The sequence below is a fragment of the Leptosomus discolor genome, unplaced genomic scaffold (genome assembly GCF_034619465.1).
Source record: "Leptosomus discolor isolate bLepDis1 unplaced genomic scaffold, bLepDis1.hap2 HAP2_SCAFFOLD_80, whole genome shotgun sequence".
Lineage (NCBI taxonomy): Eukaryota > Metazoa > Chordata > Aves > Leptosomiformes > Leptosomidae > Leptosomus > Leptosomus discolor.
The window spans coordinates 182,713-202,760 of NW_028237973.1; positions in this window are offsets into that span (position 1 = coordinate 182,713).

The window sequence follows — 20,048 nt, forward strand, 5'->3', positions numbered from 1 at the left end:
AGCTAGATGTTTGGCTTTAACTGTAGATGTCGGGCTTTAACTCTAGATTTTGAAATTCACCTCTAGATGTTAGGCTTTACCTCTATATATTTGACTTTACCTCCACATGTTGGGCTTCAGCTCTAGACGTTGGGCTTTACCTCTAGATGTTGGGCTTTACCTCTAGATGTTGGGCTTTACCTCTAGATGTTGGGCTTTACCTCTAGACTTTGGGCTTTACCTCTAGATGTTGGGCTTCAAATCTAGATTACCGGCTTTACCTCTATATGTTGGGCTATATTTTTCGATTTAAAACTAGAGTTTTGTCTTTACCTCTAGATGTTGGTCTTTACCTCTAGATTTTGAAATTCACATCTAGGTGTTTTGCTTTACCTCTAGATTCTTGGCTTTATCTGTAGATGTCGGGCTTTAACACTAGATTTTGGAATTCACCTCTAGATATTAGGCTTTACCTCTAGAAGTTGGGCTTTACCTCTAGATGTTGGGCTTTACCTCTAGATGTTGGAGTTTACCTCTAGATGTTTGACTTTACCTCTATAAGTTGGGCTTTACATGTAGATATTGGGCTTTACGACTAGATGTTGGGCTTTAACTCTGGATTTTGAAATTAACCTCGAGATGTTAGGCTTTACTCTAGATATGAGGCTTTACCACTAGATGTGCGTTTTACAGCTAGATGTTTGGCTTTAACTGTAGATGTCGGGCTTTACCTCTAGATTTTGAAATTCACCTCTAGATATTAGGCTTTACCTCTAGATGATGGGCTTTACCTCTAGATGTTGGTCTTTACCTCTAGATTTTGAAATTCACATCTAGGTGTTTTGCTTTACCTCTAGATGCTGGGTTTTAAATCTAGATGTTTGGCTTTACCTCTAGATATCGGGCCTTAACTCTAGATTTTGGAATTCACCTCTAGATGTTAGGCTTTACCTCTAGATGATGCGCTTTACCTCTAGATGTTGGGTTTTAAATCTAGACGATTTGATTTACCTCTAGATTTTGGTCTTTAACTCTAGATTTTGAAATTCACATCTAGGTGTTTTGCTTTACCTCTAGATGCTTGGCTTTAACTGTAGATATCGGGCTTTAACACTAGATTTTGGAATTCACCTCTAGATATTAGGCTTTACCTCTAGAATTTGGGCTTTAGGTCTAGATGTTGGGCTTTACCTCTAGATTTTGGGGTTTCCTCTAGATGTTTGACTTTACCTCTATAAGTTGGACTTTACATGTAGATATTGGGCTTTACGACTAGATGTTGGGCTTTAACTCTGGATTTTGGAATTAATCTCTAGATGTTAGGCTTTACGTCCAGATGTTGGGCTTCACATCTAGATGTTGGGCTTTAGGTCTAGAAGTTGGGCTTTACATCCAGGTTTTGGGATTTATCTCTAGATTTGGGGCTTTACCTCTAGATTTTGGATTTCAAATCTAGATTTTTGACTTTACCTCTAGAAAGTGGGCTTTACATCTAGATTTATTGCTTCTTCTGTAGATATCGGGCTTTAACACTAGATTTTGGAATTCACCTCTAGATGTTAGGCTTTACCTCTAGATTTTAGGCTTTACCTCTAGATGTTAGGCTTTACCTCTAGATGTTGGGCTTTACCTCTAGATGTTGGGCTTTACCTCTAGATGTTGGGCTTTACCTCTAGACTTTGGGCTTTACCTCTAGATGTTGGGCTTCAAATCTAGATTACCGGCTTTACCTCTAGATGTTGGGCTATATTTTTCGATTTTTCTATTTAAAACTAGAGTTTTGTCTTTACCTCTAGATGTTGGGCTTTACCTCTAGATTTTGAAATTCACATCTAGGTGTTTTGCTTTACCTCTAGATGCTTGGCTTTAACTGTAGATGTCGGGCTTTAACACTAGATTTTGGAATTCACCTCTAGATATTAGGCTTTACCTCTAGATGTTGGGCTTTACCTCTAGATGTTGGGCTTTAGGTCTAGATGTTGGGCTTTACCTCTAGATTTTGGAGTTTACCTCTAGATGTTTGACTTTACCTCTATAAGTTGGGCTTTACATGTAGATATTGGGCTTTACGACTAGATGTTGGGCTTTAACTCTGGATTTTGGAATTAACCTCTAGATGTTAGGCTTTACCTCCAGATGTTGGGCTTTACATCTAGATGTTGGGCTTTACCTCTAGATTTTGGGGTTTACATCCAGGTTTTGGGATTTACCTCTAGATTTGGGGCTTTACCTCTAGATTTTGGATTTCAAATCTAGATTTTTGGCTTTACCTCTAGAAGGTGGGCTTTACATCTAGATGTATTGCTTCTTCTGTAGATATCGGGCTTTAACACTAGATTTTGGAATTCACCTCTAGATGTTAGGCTTTACCTCTAGATGTTAGGCTTTACCTCTAGATGTTTGGCTTCAGATCTAGAAATTGGGCTTTTCATCTAGATTTTGGGATTTACCTCTAGATGTTGGGCTTTAGCTCTAGATTTTGGGTTTTAAATCTGGATTTTTGGCCTTGCCTCTAGAAGCTGGGCTTTACCTCCAGACATTGGGCTTTACCTCTAGATGTTGGCTTTTAACCTCTAGATCTTGGGCTTTACCTCTAGATGGTAGGGTTTACATCTAGATCTTTGGCTATAATTCTAGATGTCGGGCTTTAACTCTAGATTTTGGAATTCACCTCTAGATGTTGGGCTTTACCTCTAGATGTTGGGCTTTACCTCTAGATGTTGGGCTTTACCTCTAGATGTTGGGCTTTACCTCTAGACGTTGGGCTTTACCTCTAGATGTTGGGCTTCAAATCTAGATTACCGGCTTTACCTCTATATGTTGGGCTATATTTTTCGATTTAAAACTAGAGTTTTGTCTTTACCTCTAGATGTTGGTCTTTACCTCTAGATTTTGAAATTCACATCTAGGTGTTTTGCTTTACCTCTAGATTCTTGGCTTTATCTGTAGATGTCGGGCTTTAACACTAGATTTTGGAATTCACCTCTAGATATTAGGCTTTACCTCTAGAAGTTGGGCTTTACCTCTAGATGTTGGGCTTTAGGTCTAGATGTTGGGCTTTACCTCTAGATTTTGGAGTTTACCTCTAGATGTTTGACTTTACCTCTATAAGTTGGGCTTTACATGTAGATATTGGGCTTTACGACTAGATGTTGGGCTTTAACTCTGGATTTTGGAATTAACCTCTAGATGTTAGGCTTTACCTCCAGATGTTGGGCTTTACATCTAGATGTTGGGCTTTACCTCTAGATTTTGGGGTTTACATCCAGGTTTTGGGATTTACCTCTAGATTTGGGGCTTTACCTCTAGATTTTGGATTTCAAATCTAGATTTTTGGCTTTAGCTCTAGAAGGTGGGCTTTACATCTAGATGTATTGCTTCTTCTGTAGATATCGGGCTTTAACACTAGATTTTGGAATTCACCTCTAGATGTTAGGCTTTACCTCTAGATGTTAGGCTTTACCTTTAGATGTTAGGCTTTACCTCTAGATGTTTGGCTTCAGATCTAGAAATTGGGCTTTTCATCTAGATTTTGGGATTTACCTCTAGATGTTGGGCTTTAGCTCTAGATTTTGGGTTTTAAATCTGGATTTTTGGCCTTGCCTCTAGAAGCTGGGCTTTACCTCCAGACATTGGGCTTTACCTCTAGATGTTGGCTTTTAACCTCTAGATCTTGGGCTTTACCTCTAGATGGTAGGGTTTACATCTAGATCTTTGGCTATAATTCTAGATGTCGGGCTTTAACTCTAGATTTTGGAATTCACCTCTAGATGTTGGGCTTTACCTCTAGATGTTGGGCTTTACCTCTAGATGTTGGGCTTTACCTCTAGATGTTCGGCTTTACCTCTAGATATTGGGCTTTACCTCTAGATGTTGGGTTTTACATCTAGATGTCGGGCTTTAACTCTAGATTTTGGAATTCACCTCTAGATGGTAAGCTTTACCTCTAGATGTTTGGCTTTACCTCTAGTTTTTGGTCTTTATCTGTACATTTTGGAATTCACCTCTAGATGTTAGGCTTTACTCTAGATATGAGGCTTTACCACTAGATGTGCGTTTTACAGCTAGATGTTTGGCTTTAACTGTAGATGTCAGGCTTTAACTCTAGATTTTGAAATTCACCTCTAGATGTTAGGCTTTACCTCTATATATTTGACTTTACCTCCACATGTTGGGCTTCAGCTCTAGACGTTGGGCTTTACCTCTAGATGTTGGGCTTTACCTCTAGATGTTGGGCTTTACCTCTAGACGTTGGGCTTTACCTCTAGATGTTGGGCTTCAAATCTAGATTACCGGCTTTACCTCTATATGTTGGGCTATATTTTTCGATTTAAAACTAGAGTTTTGTCTTTACCTCTAGATGTTGGTCTTTACCTCTAGATTTTGAAATTCACATCTAGGTGTTTTGCTTTACCTCTAGATTCTTGGCTTTATCTGTAGATGTCGGGCTTTAACACTAGATTTTGGAATTCACCTCTAGATATTAGGCTTTACCTCTAGAAGTTGGGCTTTACCTCTAGATGTTGGGCTTTAGGTCTAGATGTTGGGCTTTACCTCTAGATTTTGGAGTTTACCTCTAGATGTTTGACTTTACCTCTATAAGTTGGGCTTTACATGTAGATATTGGGCTTTACGACTAGATGTTGGGCTTTAACTCTGGATTTTGAAATTAACCTCTAGATGTTAGGCTTTACTCTAGATATGAGGCTTTACCACTAGATGTGCGTTTTACAGCTAGATGTTTGGCTTTAACTGTAGATGTCGGGCTTTAACTCTAGATTTTGAAATTCACCTCTAGATATTAGGCTTTACCTCTAGATGATGGGCTTTACCTCTAGATGTTGGTCTTTACCTCTAGATTTTGAAATTCACATCTAGGTGTTTTGCTTTACCTCTAGATGCTGGGTTTTAAATCTAGATGTTTGGCTTTACCTCTAGATATCGGGCCTTAACTCTAGATTTTGGAATTCACCTCTAGATGTTAGGCTTTACCTCTAGATGATGGGCTTTACCTCTAGATGTTGGGTTTTAAATCTAGACGATTTGATTTACCTCTAGATTTTGGTCTTTACCTCTAGATTTTGAAATTCACATCTAGGTGTTTTGCTTTACCTCTAGATGCTTGGCTTTAACTGTAGATGTCGGGCTTTAACACTAGATTTTGGAATTCACCTCTAGATATTAGGCTTTACCTCTAGATTTTGGGGTTTCCTCTAGATGTTTGACTTTACCTCTATAAGTTGGACTTTACATGTAGATATTGGGCTTTACGACTAGATGTTGGGCTTTAACTCTGGATTTTGGAATTAATCTCTAGATGTTAGGCTTTACCTCCAGATGTTGGGCTTCACATCTAGATGTTGGGCTTTAGGTCTAGAAGTTGGGCTTTACATCCAGGTTTTGGGATTTACCTCTAGATTTGGGGCTTTACCTCTAGATTTTGGATTTCAAATCTAGATTTTTGGCTTTACCTCTAGAAGGTGGGCTTTACATCTAGATGTATTGCTTCTTCTGTAGATATCGGGCTTTAACACTAGATTTTGGAATTCACCTCTAGATGTTAGGCTTTACCTCTAGATGTTAGGCTTTACCTCTAGATGTTAGGCTTTACCTCTAGATGTTTGGCTTTACCTCTAGATGTTTGGCTTCAGATCTAGAAATTGGGCTTTTCGTCTAGATTTTGGGATTTACCTCTAGATGTTGGGCTTTAGCTCTAGATTTTGGGTTTTAAATCTGGATTTTTGGCCTTGCCTCTAGAAGCTGGGCTTTACCTCCAGACATTGGGCTTTACCTCTAGATGTTGGCTTTTAACCTCTAGATCTTGGGCTTTACCTCTAGATGGTAGGGTTTACATCTAGATCTTTGGCTATAATTCTAGATGTCGGGCTTTAACTCTAGATTTTGGAATTCACCTCTAGATGGTAAGCTTTACCTCTAAATGTTTGGCTTTACCTCTAGTTTTTGGTCTTTATCTCTACATTTTGGAATTCACCTCTAGATGTTAGGCTTTACTCTAGATATGAGGCTTTACCACTAGATGTGCGTTTTACGGCTAGATGTTTGGCTTTAACTGTAGATGTCAGGCTTTAACTCTAGATTTTGAAATTCACCTCTAGATGTTAGGCTTTGCCTCTGTATATTTGACTTTACCTCCACATGTTGGGCTTCAGCTCTAGACGTTGGGCTTCAGCTCTAGACGTTGGGCTTTACCTCTAGATGTTGGGCTTTACCTCTAGATGTTGGGCTTCAAATCTAGATTACCGGCTTTACCTCTAGATGTCGGGCTATATTTTTCGATTTTTCGATTTAAAACTAGAGTTTTGTCTTTACCTCTAGATGTTGGTCTTTACCTCTAGATTTTGAAATTCACATCTAGGTGTTTTGCTTTACCTCTAGATGCTTGGCTTTAACTGTAGATGTCGGGCTTTAACACTAGATTTTGGAATTCACCTCTAGATATTAGGCTTTACCTCTAGATGTTGGGCTTTACCTCTAGATGTTGGGCTTTACCTCTAGATTTTGGGGTTTACATCTAGATGTTTGACTTTACCTCTATAAGTTGGGCTTTACATGTAGATATTGGGCTTTACGACTAGATGTTGGGCTTTAACTCTGGATTTTGGAATTAACCTCTAGATGTTAGGCTTTACCTCCAGATGTTGGGCTTTACATCTAGATGTTGGGCTTTACCTCTAGATTTTGGGGTTTACATCTAGATGTTTGACTTTACCTCTATAAGTTGGGCTTTACATGTAGATATTGGGCTTTACGACTAGATGTTGGGCTTTAACTCTGGATTTTTGAATTAACCTCCAGATGTTGGGCTTTACCTCTAGACTTTGGGCTTTACCTCTAGACGTTGGGCTTTACCTCTAGATGTTGGGCTTCAAATCTAGATTACCGGCTTTACCTCTATATGTTGGGCTATATTTTTCGATTTAAAACTAGAGTTTTGTCTTTACCTCTAGATGTTGGTCTTTACCTCTAGATTTTGAAATTCACATCTAGGTGTTTTGCTTTACCTCTAGATTCTTGGCTTTATCTGTAGATGTCGGGCTTTAACACTAGATTTTGGAATTCACCTCTAGATATTAGGCTTTACCTCTAGAAGTTGGGCTTTACCTCTAGATGTTGGGCTTTAGGTCTAGATGTTGGGCTTTACCTCTAGATTTTGGAGTTTACCTCTAGATGTTTGACTTTACCTCTATAAGTTGGGCTTTACATGTAGATATTGGGCTTTACGACTAGATGTTGGGCTTTAACTCTGGATTTTGAAATTAACCTCTAGATGTTAGGCTTTACTCTAGATATGAGGCTTTACCACTAGATGTGCGTTTTACAGCTAGATGTTTGGCTTTAACTGTAGATGTCGGGCTTTAACTCTAGATTTTGAAATTCACCTCTAGATATTAGGCTTTACCTCTAGATGATGGGCTTTACCTCTAGATGTTGGTCTTTACCTCTAGATTTTGAAATTCACATCTAGGTGTTTTGCTTTACCTCTAGATGCTGGGTTTTATATCTAGATGTTTGGCTTTACCTCTAGATATCGGGCCTTAACTCTAGATTTTGGAATTCACCTCTAGATGTTAGGCTTTACCTCTAGATGATGGGCTTTACCTCTAGATGTTGGGTTTTAAATCTAGACGATTTGATTTACATATAGATTTTGGTCTTTACCTCTAGATTTTGAAATTCACATCTAGGTGTTTTGCTTTACCTCTAGATGCTTGGCTTTAACTGTAGATGTCGGGCTTTAACACTAGATTTTGGAATTCACCTCTAGATATTAGGCTTTACCTCTAGAATTTGGGCTTTAGGTCTAGATGTTGGGCTTTACCTCTAGATTTTGGGGTTTCCTCTAGATGTTTGACTTTACCTCTATAAGTTGGACTTTACATGTAGATATTGGGCTTTACGACTAGATGTTGGGCTTTAACTCTGGATTTTGGAATTAATCTCTAGATGTTAGGCTTTACGTCCAGATGTTGGGCTTCACATCTAGATGTTGGGCTTTAGGTCTAGAAGTTGGGCTTTACATCCAGGTTTTGGGATTTACCTCTAGATTTGGGGCTTTACCTCTAGATTTTGGATTTCAAATCTAGATTTTTGGCTTTACCTCTAGAAGGTGGGCTTTACATCTAGATGTATTGCTTCTTCTGTAGATATCGGGCTTTAACACTAGATTTTGGAATTCACCTCTAGATGTTAGGCTTTACCTCTAGATGTTAGGCTTTACCTCTAGATGTTTGGCTTCAGATCTAGAAATTGGGCTTTTCATCTAGATTTTGGGATTTACCTCTAGATGTTGGGCTTTAGCTCTAGATTTTGGGTTTTAAATCTGGATTTTTGGCCTTGCCTCTAGAAGCTGGGCTTTACCTCCAGACATTGGGCTTTACCTCTAGATGTTGGCTTTTAACCTCTAGATCTTGGGCTTTACCTCTAGATGGTAGGGTTTACATCTAGATCTTTGGCTATAATTCTAGATGTCGGGCTTTAACTCTAGATTTTGGAATTCACCTCTAGATGGTAAGCTTTACCTCTAGATGTTGGGCTTTACCTCTAGATGTTGGGCTTTACCTCTAGATGTTGGGCTTTACCTCTAGATGTTGGGCTTTACCTCTAGATGTTGGGCTTTACCTCTAGATGTTGGGCTTTACCTCTAGATGTTGGGCTTTACCTCTAGATGTTGGGCTTTAATTCTAGATGTCGGGCTTTAACTCTAGATTTTGGAATTCACCTCTAGATGGTAAGCTTTACCTCTAGATGTTTGGCTTTACCTCTAGTTTTTGGTCTTTATCTCTACATTTTGGAATTCACCTCTAGATGTTAGGCTTTACTCTAGATATGAGGCTTTACCACTAGATGTGCGTTTTACAGCTAGATGTTTGGCTTTATCTGTAGATGTCAGGCTTTAACTCTAGATTTTGAAATTCACCTCTAGATGTTAGGCTTTACCTCTATATATTTGACTTTACCTCCACATGTTGGGCTTCAGCTCTAGACGTTGGGCTTTACCTCTAGACGTTGGGCTTTACCTCTAGATGTTGGGCTTTACCTCTAGATGTTGGGCTTTACCTCTAGACGTTGGGCTTTACCTCTAGATGTTGGGCTTCAAATCTAGATTACCGGCTTTACCTCTAGATGTTGGGCTATATTTTTCGATTTTTCTATTTAAAACTAGAGTTTTGTCTTTACCTCTAGATGTTGGTCTTTGCCTCTAGATTTTGAAATTCACATCTAGGTGTTTTGCTTTACCTCTAGATGCTTGGCTTTAACTGTAGATGTCGGGCTTTAACACTAGATTTTGGAATTCACCTCTAGATATTAGGCTTTACCTCTAGATGTTGGGCTTTACCTCTAGATGTTGAGCTTTAGGTCTAGATGTTGGGCTTTACCTCTAGATTTTGGGGTTTACATCCAGGTTTTGGGATTTACCTCTAGATTTGGGGCTTTACCTCTAGATTTTGGATTTCAAATCTAGATTTTTGGCTTTACCTCTAGAAGGTGGGCTTTACATCTAGATGTATTGCTTCTTCTGTAGATATCGGGCTTTAACACTAGATTTTGGAATTCACCTCTAGATGTTAGGCTTTACCTCTAGATGTTAGGCTTTACCTCTAGATGTTAGGCTTTACCTCTAGATGTTTGTCTTCAGATCTAGAAATTGGGCTTTTCATCTAGATTTTGGGATTTACCTCTAGATGTTGGGCTTTAGCTCTAGATTTTGGGTTTTAAATCTGGATTTTTGGCCTTGCCTCTAGAAGCTGGGCTTTACCTCCAGACATTGGGCTTTACCTCTAGATGTTGGCTTTTAACCTCTAGATCTTGGGCTTTACCTCTAGATGGTAGGGTTTACATCTAGATCTTTGGCTATAATTCTAGATGTCGGGCTTTAACTCTAGATTTTGGAATTCACCTCTAGATGGTAAGCTTTACCTCTAGATGTTGGGCTTTACCTCTAGATGTTGGGCTTTACCTCTAGATGTTCGGCTTTACCTCTAGATATTGGGCTTTACCTCTAGATGTTGGGTTTTACATCTAGATGTCGGGCTTTAACTCTAGATTTTGGAATTCACCTCTAGATGGTAAGCTTTACCTCTAGATGTTTGGCTTTACCTCTAGTTTTTGGTCTTTATCTGTACATTTTGGAATTCACCTCTAGATGTTAGGCTTTACTCTAGATATGAGGCTTTACCACTAGATGTGCGTTTTACAGCTAGATGTTTGGCTTTAACTGTAGATGTCAGGCTTTAACTCTAGATTTTGAAATTCACCTCTAGATGTTAGGCTTTACCTCTGTATATTTGACTTTACCTCCACATGTTGGGCTTCAGCTCTAGACGTTGGGCTTTACCTCTAGATGTTGGTCTTTACCTCTAGATTTTGAAATTCACATCTAGGTGTTTTGCTTTACCTCTAGATTCTTGGCTTTATCTGTAGATGTCGGGCTTTAACACTAGATTTTGGAATTCACCTCTAGATATTAGGCTTTACCTCTAGAAGTTGGGCTTTACCTCTAGATGTTGGGCTTTAGGTCTAGATTTTGGGCTTTACCTCTAGATTTTGGAGTTTACCTCTAGATGTTTGACTTTACCTCTATAAGTTGGGCTTTACATGTAGATATTGGGCTTTACGACTAGATGTTGGGCTTTAACTCTGGATTTTGAAATTAACCTCTAGATGTTAGGCTTTACTCTAGATATGAGGCTTTACCACTAGATGTGCGTTTTACAGCTAGATGTTTGGCTTTAACTGTAGATGTCGGGCTTTAACTCTAGATTTTGAAATTCACCTCTAGATATTAGGCTTTACCTCTAGATGATGGGCTTTACCTCTAGATGTTGGTCTTTACCTCTAGATTTTGAAATTCACATCTAGGTGTTTTGCTTTACCTCTAGATGCTGGGTTTTAAATCTAGACGATTTGATTTACCTCTAGATTTTGGTCTTTACCTCTAGATTTTGAAATTCACATCTAGGTGTTTTGCTTTACCTCTAGATGCTTGGCTTTAACTGTAGATGTCGGGCTTTAACACTAGATTTTGGAATTCACCTCTAGATATTAGGCTTTACCTCTAGATTTTGGGGTTTCCTCTAGATGTTTGACTTTACCTCTATAAGTTGGACTTTACATGTAGATATTGGGCTTTACGACTAGATGTTGGGCTTTAACTCTGGATTTTGGAATTAATCTCTAGATGTTAGGCTTTACCTCCAGATGTTGGGCTTCACATCTAGATGTTGGGCTTTAGGTCTAGAAGTTGGGCTTTACATCCAGGTTTTGGGATTTACCTCTAGATTTGGGGCTTTACCTCTAGATTTTGGATTTCAAATCTAGATTTTTGGCTTTACCTCTAGAAGGTGGGCTTTACATCTAGATGTATTGCTTCTTCTGTAGATATCGGGCTTTAACACTAGATTTTGGAATTCACCTCTAGATGTTAGGCTTTACCTCTAGATGTTAGGCTTTACCTCTAGATGTTTGGCTTTACCTCTAGATGTTTGGCTTCAGATCTAGAAATTGGGCTTTTCGTCTAGATTTTGGGATTTACCTCTAGATGTTGGGCTTTAGCTCTAGATTTTGGGTTTTAAATCTGGATTTTTGGCCTTGCCTCTAGAAGCTGGGCTTTACCTCCAGACATTGGGCTTTACCTCTAGATGTTGGCTTTTAACCTCTAGATCTTGGGCTTTACCTCTAGATGGTAGGGTTTACATCTAGATCTTTGGCTATAATTCTAGATGTCGGGCTTTAACTCTAGATTTTGGAATTCACCTCTAGATGGTAAGCTTTACCTCTAAATGTTTGGCTTTACCTCTAGTTTTTGGTCTTTATCTCTACATTTTGGAATTCACCTCTAGATGTTAGGCTTTACTCTAGATATGAGGCTTTACCACTAGATGTGCGTTTTACGGCTAGATGTTTGGCTTTAACTGTAGATGTCAGGCTTTAACTCTAGATTTTGAAATTCACCTCTAGATGTTAGGCTTTGCCTCTGTATATTTGACTTTACCTCCACATGTTGGGCTTCAGCTCTAGACGTTGGGCTTCAGCTCTAGACGTTGGGCTTTACCTCTAGATGTTGGGCTTTACCTCTAGATGTTGGGCTTCAAATCTAGATTACCGGCTTTACCTCTAGATGTCGGGCTATATTTTTCGATTTTTCGATTTAAAACTAGAGTTTTGTCTTTACCTCTAGATGTTGGTCTTTACCTCTAGATTTTGAAATTCACATCTAGGTGTTTTGCTTTACCTCTAGATGCTTGGCTTTAACTGTAGATGTCGGGCTTTAACACTAGATTTTGGAATTCACCTCTAGATATTAGGCTTTACCTCTAGATGTTGGGCTTTACCTCTAGATGTTGGGCTTTACCTCTAGATTTTGGGGTTTACATCTAGATGTTTGACTTTACCTCTATAAGTTGGGCTTTACATGTAGATATTGGGCTTTACGACTAGATGTTGGGCTTTAACTCTGGATTTTGGAATTAACCTCTAGATGTTAGGCTTTACCTCCAGATGTTGGGCTTTACATCTAGATGTTGGGCTTTACCTCTAGATTTTGGGGTTTACATCTAGATGTTTGACTTTACCTCTATAAGTTGGGCTTTACATGTAGATATTGGGCTTTACGACTAGATGTTGGGCTTTAACTCTGGATTTTGGAATTAACCTCCAGATGTTGGGCTTTACCTCTAGACTTTGGGCTTTACCTCTAGACGTTGGGCTTTACCTCTAGATGTTGGGCTTCAAATCTAGATTACCGGCTTTACCTCTAGATGTTGGGCTATATTTTTCGATTTAAAACTAGAGTTTTGTCTTTACCTCTAGATGTTGGTCTTTACCTCTAGATTTTGAAATTCACATCTAGGTGTTTTGCTTTACCTCTAGATTCTTGGCTTTATCTGTAGATGTCGGGCTTTAACACTAGATTTTGGAATTCACCTCTAGATATTAGGCTTTACCTCTAGAAGTTGGGCTTTACCTCTAGATGTTGGGCTTTAGGTCTAGATGTTGGGCTTTACCTCTAGATTTTGGAGTTTACCTCTAGATGTTTGACTTTACCTCTATAAGTTGGGCTTTACATGTAGATATTGGGCTTTACGACTAGATGTTCGGCTTTAACTCTGGATTTTGAAATTAACCTCTAGATGTTAGGCTTTACTCTAGACATGAGGCTTTACCACTAGATGTGCGTTTTACAGCTAGATGTTTGGCTTTAACTGTATATGTCGGGCTTTAACTCTAGATTTTGAAATTCACCTCTAGATATTAGGCTTTACCTCTAGATGATGGGCTTTACCTCTAGATGTTGGTCTTTACCTCTAGATTTTGAAATTCACATCTAGGTGTTTTGCTTTACCTCTAGATGCTGGGTTTTATATCTAGATGTTTGGCTTTACCTCTAGATATCGGGCCTTAACTCTAGATTTTGGAATTCACCTCTAGATGTTAGGCTTTACCTCTAGATGATGGGCTTTACCTCTAGATGTTGGGTTTTAAATCTAGACGATTTGATTTACATATAGATTTTGGTCTTTACCTCTAGATTTTGAAATTCACATCTAGGTGTTTTGCTTTACCTCTAGATGCTTGGCTTTAACTGTAGATGTCGGGCTTTAACACTAGATTTTGGAATTCACCTCTAGATATTAGGCTTTACCTCTAGAATTTGGGCTTTAGGTCTAGATGTTGGGCTTTACCTCTAGATTTTGGGGTTTCCTCTAGATGTTTGACTTTACCTCTATAAGTTGGACTTTACATGTAGATATTGGGCTTTACGACTAGATGTTGGGCTTTAACTCTGGATTTTGGAATTAATCTCTAGATGTTAGGCTTTACCTCCAGATGTTGGGCTTCACATCTAGATGTTGGGCTTTAGGTCTAGAAGTTGGGCTTTACATCCAGGTTTTGGGATTTACCTCTAGATTTGGGGCTTTACCTCTAGATTTTGGATTTCAAATCTAGATTTTTGGCTTTACCTCTAGAAGGTGGGCTTTACATCTAGATGTATTGCTTCTTCTGTAGATATCGGGCTTTAACACTAGATTTTGGAATTCACCTCTAGATGTTAGGCTTTACCTCTAGATGTTAGGCTTTACCTCTAGATGTTTGGCTTCAGATCTAGAAATTGGGCTTTTCATCTAGATTTTGGGATTTACCTCTAGATGTTGGGCTTTAGCTCTAGATTTTGGGTTTTAAATCTGGATTTTTGGCCTTGCCTCTAGAAGCTGGGCTTTACCTCCAGACATTGGGCTTTACCTCTAGATGTTGGCTTTTAACCTCTAGATCTTGGGCTTTACCTCTAGATGGTAGGGTTTACATCTAGATCTTTGGCTATAATTCTAGATGTCGGGCTTTAACTCTAGATTTTGGAATTCACCTCTAGATGGTAAGCTTTACCTCTAGATGTTGGGCTTTACCTCTAGATGTTGGGCTTTACCTCTAGATGTTGGGCTTTACCTCTAGATGTTGGGCTTTACCTCTAGATGTTCGGCTTTACCTCTAGATGTTGGGCTTTACCTCTAGATGTTGGGCTTTGCATCTAGATGTTTGGCTTTAATTCTAGATGTCGGGCTTTAACTCTAGATTTTGGAATTCACCTCTAGATGGTAAGCTTTACCTCTAGATGTTTGGCTTTACCTCTAGTTTTTGGTCTTTATCTCTACATTTTGGAATTCACCTCTAGATGTTAGGCTTTACTCTAGATATGAGGCTTTACCACTAGATGTGCGTTTTACAGCTAGATGTTTGGCTTTATCTGTAGATGTCAGGCTTTAACTCTAGATTTTGAAATTCACCTCTAGATGTTAGGCTTTACCTCTATATATTTGACTTTACCTCCACATGTTGGGCTTCAGCTCTAGACGTTGGGCTTTACCTCTAGACGTTGGGCTTTACCTCTAGATGTTGGGCTTTACCTCTAGATGTTGGGCTTTACCTCTAGATGTTGGGCTTTACCTCTAGACGTTGGGCTTTACCTCTAGATGTTGGGCTTCAAATCTAGATTACCGGCTTTACCTCTAGATGTTGGGCTATATTTTTCGATTTTTCTATTTAAAACTAGAGTTTTGTCTTTACCTCTAGATGTTGGTCTTTGCCTCTAGATTTTGAAATTCACATCTAGGTGTTTTGCTTTACCTCTAGATGCTTGGCTTTAACTGTAGATGTCGGGCTTTAACACTAGATTTTGGAATTCACCTCTAGATATTAGGCTTTACCTCTAGATGTTGGGCTTTACCTCTAGATGTTGAGCTTTAGGTCTAGATGTTGGGCTTTACCTCTAGATTTTGGGGTTTACATCCAGGTTTTGGGATTTACCTCTAGATTTGGGGCTTTACCTCTAGATTTTGGATTTCAAATCTAGATTTTTGGCTTTACCTCTAGAAGGTGGGCTTTACATCTAGATGTATTGCTTCTTCTGTAGATATCGGGCTTTAACACTAGATTTTGGAATTCACCTCTAGATGTTAGGCTTTACCTCTAGATGTTAGGCTTTACCTCTAGATGTTAGGCTTTACCTCTAGATGTTTGTCTTCAGATCTAGAAATTGGGCTTTTCATCTAGATTTTGGGATTTACCTCTAGATGTTGGGCTTTAGCTCTAGATTTTGGGTTTTAAATCTGGATTTTTGGCCTTGCCTCTAGAAGCTGGGCTTTACCTCCAGACATTGGGCTTTACCTCTAGATGTTGGCTTTTAACCTCTAGATCTTGGGCTTTACCTCTAGATGGTAGGGTTTACATCTAGATCTTTGGCTATAATTCTAGATGTCGGGCTTTAACTCTAGATTTTGGAATTCACCTCTAGATGGTAAGCTTTACCTCTAGATGTTGGGCTTTACCTCTAGATGTTGGGCTTTACCTCTAGATGTTGGGCTTTACCTCTAGATGTTCGGCTTTACCTCTAGATGTTGGGTTTTACATCTAGATGTCGGGCTTTAACTCTAGATTTTGGAATTCACCTCTAGATGGTAAGCTTTACCTCTAGATGTTTGGCTTTACCTCTAGTTTTTGGTCTTTATCTGTACATTTTGGAATTCACCTCTAGATGTTAGGCTTTACTCTAGATATGAGGCTTTACCACTAGATGTGCGTTTTACAGCTAGATGTTTGGCTTTAACTGTAGATGTCAGGCTTTAACTCTAGATTTTGAAATTCACCTCTAGATGTTAGGCTTTACCTCTGTATATTTGACTTTACCTCCACATGTTGGGCTTCAGCTCTAGACGTTGGGCTTTACCTCTAGATGTTGGGCTTTACCTCTAGATGTTGGGCTTTACCTCTAGATGTTGGGCTTTACCTCTAGACGTTGGGCTTTACCTCTAGATGTTGGGCTTTACCTCTAGACGTTGGGCTTTACCTCTAGATGTTGGGCTTCAAATCTAGATTACCGGCTTTACCTCTATATGTTGGGCTATATTTTTCGATTTAAAACTAGAGTTTTGTCTTTACCTCTAGATGTTGGTCTTTACCTCTAGATTTTGAAATTCACATCTAGGTGTTTTGCTTTACCTCTAGATTCTTGGCTTTATCTGTAGATGTCGGGCTTTAACACTAGATTTTGGAATTCACCTCTAGATATTAGGCTTTACCTCTAGAAGTTGGGCTTTACCTCTAGATGTTGGGCTTTAGGTCTAGATGTTGGGCTTTACCTCTAGATTTTGGAGTTTACCTCTAGATGTTTGACTTTACCTCTATAAGTTGGGCTTTACATGTAGATATTGGGCTTTACGACTAGATGTTGGGCTTTAACTCTGGATTTTGAAATTAACCTCTAGATGTTAGGCTTTACTCTAGATATGAGGCTTTACCACTAGATGTGCGTTTTACAGCTAGATGTTTGGCTTTAACTGTAGATGTCGGGCTTTAACTCTAGATTTTGAAATTCACCTCTAGATATTAGGCTTTACCTCTAGATGATGGGCTTTACCTCTAGATGTTGGTCTTTACCTCTAGATTTTGAAATTCACATCTAGGTGTTTTGCTTTACCTCTAGATGCTGGGTTTTAAATCTAGATGTTTGGCTTTACCTCTAGATATCGGGCCTTAACTCTAGATTTTGGAATTCACCTCTAGATGTTAGGCTTTACCTCTAGATGATGGGCTTTACCTCTAGATGTTGGGTTTTAAATCTAGACGATTTGATTTACCTCTAGATTTTGGTCTTTACCTCTAGATTTTGAAATTCACATCTAGGTGTTTTGCTTTACCTCTAGATGCTTGGCTTTAACTGTAGATGTCGGGCTTTAACACTAGATTTTGGAATTCACCGCTAGATATTAGGCTTTACCTCTAGAATTTGGGCTTTAGGTCTAGATGTTGGGCTTTACCTCTAGATTTTGGGGTTTCCTCTAGATGTTTGACTTTACCTCTATAAGTTGGACTTTACATGTAGATATTGGGCTTTACGACTAGATGTTGGGCTTTAACTCTGGATTTTGGAATTAATCTCTAGATGTTAGGCTTTACCTCCAGATGTTGGGCTTTACATCTAGATGTTGGGCTTTAGGTCTAGAAGTTGGGCTTTACATCCAGGTTTTGGGATTTACCTCTAGATTTGGGGCTTTACCTCTAGATTTTGGATTTCAAATCTAGATTTTTGACTTTACCTCTAGAAAGTGGGCTTTACATCTAGATGTATTGCTTCTTCTGTAGATATCGGGCTTTAACACTAGATTTTGGAATTCACCTCTAGATGTTAGGCTTTACCTCTAGATGTTAGGCTTTACCTCTAGATGTTAGGCTTTACCTCTAGATGTTTGGCTTTACCTCTAGATGTTTGGCTTTACCTCTAGATGTTTGGCTTCAGATCTAGAAATTGGGCTTTTCATCTAGATTTTGGGATTTACCTCTAGATGTTGGGCTTTAGCTCTAGATTTTGGGTTTTAAATCTGGATTTTTGGCCTTGCCTCTAGAAGCTGGGCTTTACCTCCAGACATTGGGCTTTACCTCTAGATGTTGGCTTTTAACCTCTAGATCTTGGGCTTTACCTCTAGATGGTAGGGTTTACATCTAGATCTTTGGCTATAATTCTAGATGTCGGGCTTTAACTCTAGATTTTGGAATTCACCTCTAGATGGTAAGCTTTACCTCTAGATGTTGGGCTTTACCTCTAGATGTTGGGCTTTACCTCTAGATGTTGGGCTTTACCTCTAGATGTTAGGCTTTACTCTAGATATGAGGCTTTACCACTAGATGTGCGTTTTACGGCTAGATGTTTGGCTTTAACTGTAGATGTCAGGCTTTAACTCTAGATTTTGAAATTCACCTCTAGATGTTAGGCTTTACCTCTGTATATTTGACTTTACCTCCACATGTTGGGCTTCAGCTCTAGACGTTGGGCTTCAGCTCTAGACGTTGGGCTTTACCTCTAGATGTTGGGCTTTACCTCTAGATGTTGGGCTTCAAATCTAGATTACCGGCTTTACCTCTAGATTTTGGGCTATATTTTTCGATTTTTCGATTTAAAACTAGAGTTTTGTCTTTACCTCTAGATGTTGGTCTTTACCTCTAGATTTTGAAATTCACATCTAGGTGTTTTGCTTTACCTCTAGATGCTTGTCTTTAACTGTAGGTGTCGGGCTTTAACACTAGATTTTGGAATTCACCTCTAGATATTAGGCTTTACCTCTAGATGTTGGGCTTTACCTCTAGATGTTGGGCTTTAGATCTAGATGTTGGGCTTTACCTCTAGATTTTGGGCTTTACCTCTAGATGTTGGGCTTTACCTCTAGATGTTGGGCTTTACCTCTAGATTTTGGGGTTTACATCTAGATGTTTGACTTTACCTCTATTAGTTGGGCTTTACATGTAGATATTGGGCTTTATGACTAGATGTTGGGCTTTAACTCTGGATTTTGGAATTAACCTCTAGATGTTAGGCTTTACCTCCAGATGTTGGGCTTTACATCTAGATGTTGGGCTTTACCTCTAGATGTTGGGGTTTACATCTAGATGTTTGACTTTACCTCTATAAGTTGGGCTTTACATGTAGATATTGGGCTTTACGACTAGATGTTGGGCTTTAACTCTGGATTTTGGAATTAACCTCTAGATGTTAGTCTTTACCTCCAGATGTTGGGCTTTACCTCTAGATGTTGGGCTTTACCTCTAGATGTTGGGCTTTACCTCTAGATGTTGGGCTTTACCTCTAGATGTTGGGCTTTACCTCTAGATGTTGGGCTTTACCTCTAGACTTTGGGCTTTACCTCTAGATGTTGGGCTTCAAATCTAGATTACCGGCTTTACCTCTGTATGTTGGGCTATATTTTTCGATTTAAAACTAGAGTTTTGTCTTTACCTCTAGATGTTGGTCTTTACATCTAGATTTTGAAATTCACATCTAGGTGTTTTGCTTTACCTCTAGATGCTGGGTTTTATATCTAGATGTTTGGCTTTACCTCTAGATATCGGGCCTTAACTCTAGATTTTGGAATTCACCTCTAGATGTTAGGCTTTACCTCTAGATGATGGGCTTTACCTCTAGATGTTGGGTTTTAAATCTAGACGATTTGATTTACATCTAGATTTTGGTCTTTACCTCTAGATTTTGAAATTCACATCTAGGTGTTTTGCTTTACCTCTAGATGCTTGGCTTTAACTGTAGATGTTGGGCTTTAACACTAGATTTTGGAATTCACCTCTAGATATTAGGCTTTACCTCTAGAATTTGGGCTTTAGGTCTAGATGTTGGGCTTTACCTCTAGATTTTGGGGTTTCCTCTAGATGTTTGACTTTACCTCTATAAGTTGGACTTTACATGTAGATATTGGGCTTTACGACTAGATGTTGGGCTTTAACTCTGGATTTTGGAATTAATCTCTAGATGTTAGGCTTTACCTCCAGATGTTGGGCTTTACATCTAGATGTTGGGCTTTAGGTCTAGAAGTTGGGCTTTACATCCAGGTTTTGGGATTTACCTCTAGATTTGGGGCTTTACCTCTAGATTTTGGATTTCAAATCTAGATTTTTGACTTTACCTCTAGAAAGTGGGCTTTACATCTAGATGTATTGCTTCTTCTGTAGATATCGGGCTTTAACACTAGATTTTGGAATTCACCTCTAGATGT